Source organism: Triplophysa rosa, unplaced genomic scaffold (genome assembly GCF_024868665.1).
Source record: "Triplophysa rosa unplaced genomic scaffold, Trosa_1v2 scaffold353_ERROPOS49503+, whole genome shotgun sequence".
NCBI classification, from domain to species: domain Eukaryota; kingdom Metazoa; phylum Chordata; class Actinopteri; order Cypriniformes; family Nemacheilidae; genus Triplophysa; species Triplophysa rosa.
The window spans coordinates 117,576-119,514 of record NW_026634359.1 but is presented as its reverse complement, the minus strand read 5'-3'; positions in this window follow the sequence as shown (position 1 = coordinate 119,514).

Here is a 1,939-nt window from a genome sequence, read left to right as displayed (position 1 = left end):
CAAATCAACACAACACAGTGGAACAGCTTTCACTCAAATTCAGAGAAATGTAATAAGATCATGTTTCTTTCACATCATCAATAGTTTATAGAGAATGCTGATATCAGATGAAGTGAATTATTATATCAGATATCTTGAGTTACTCACCGCGGACATAAACCAGAATATTCTGTTTGAGATCTTTCCATCACTGTTGATCTGTAATGTGTAAAGTCCAGCATCTGTCTGTCTGGTGTCTGTGATGGTGAGATCTCCAGTCTGATGATTCATCTTCAGTCTGTCTCTGAATCTCTCATCATCTGTACATTTGGTCTCTCTGCGCTCCATTCTTTCCAGTGACCAGAATGGTTTTATCTTCAGAGATCCACTTGATCTCACTGTCTCTCTGTATTTCACTCTCAGTGTTTAGAGTGACAGATTCTCCCTCTAAGCGATCACTGAAACACACAGAAAACATGAGTCAATGTGATGATATACTGTCAGAAACACACAGAAAACATGAGTCAATGTGATGATATACTGTCAGAAACACACATGAATAACATCGAGTCAATGTAATGAATATACTGTCAGAAACACACATGAAAACATGAGTAATGTGATGAATACTGTCAGAAACACACATGAAACAGATCAATGTTGATGATATACTGGTCAGGAACAACACACCAGAGAACACGAGTCAATGTGATGATATACTGCAGAAACACACAGAAAACAGAGTCAATGTGATAATACTGTCAGAAACACACAGAAACACGAGTCAATGTGATGATATACTGTCAGAAACACACAGAAAACACGAGTCAATGTAGATGATATACTGTCAGAAACACACAAGAAAACGCATGAGTCAGATGTTAATGATATACTGTCAAAACACACAGAAAACACGAGTCAATGTGATGATATACTGTCAGAAACACACAGAAAACACGAGTCAATGTGATGATATACTGTCAGAAACACACAGAAACACGAGTCAATGTGATGATATACTGTCAGAAACACACAGAAAACACGGAGTCAATGTGATGATATACTGTCAGAAACACACAGAAAACACGAGTCAATGTGATGATATACTGTCAGAAACACACAGAAAACACGAGTCAATGTGATGATATACTGTCAGACAACACACAGAAAACACGAGTCAATGTGATGATATACTGTCAGAAACACACAGAAACATGAGTCAAGTGATGATATACTGTCAGAAACACACAGAAAACAGAGTCAATGTGATATATACTGTCAGAAACACACAGAAAACACGAGTCAATGATGATGATACTGTCAGAAACACACAGAAAACAAGTCAATGTGATGATATACTGTCAGAAACACACAGAAAACACGAGTCAATGTGATGATTTACTGTCAGAAACACACGAAAACAGAGTCAATGTGATGATATACTGTCAGAAACACACAGAAAACACGAGTCAATGTGATGATATACTGTCGAAAACACACAGAAAACACGAGTCAATGTGAGATATACTGTCAGAAACACACAGAAAACACGAGTCAATGTGATGATATACTGTCAGAAACACACAGAAAACATCGAGTCAATGTGATGATATACTGTCAGAAACACACAGAAAACACGAGTCAATGTGATGATATACTGTCAGAAACACACAGAAAACACGAGTCAATGTGATGATATACTGTCAGAAACACACAGAAAACACGAGTCAATGTGATGATATACTGTCAGAAACACACAGAAAACACGAGTCAATGTGATGATATACTGTCAGAAACACACAGAAAACACGAGTCAATGTGATGATATACTGTCAGAAACACACAGAAAACACGAGTCAATGTGATGATATACTGTCAGAAACACACAGAAAACACGAGTCAATGTGATGATATACTGTCAGAAACACACAGAAAACATGAGTCAATGTGATGATATACT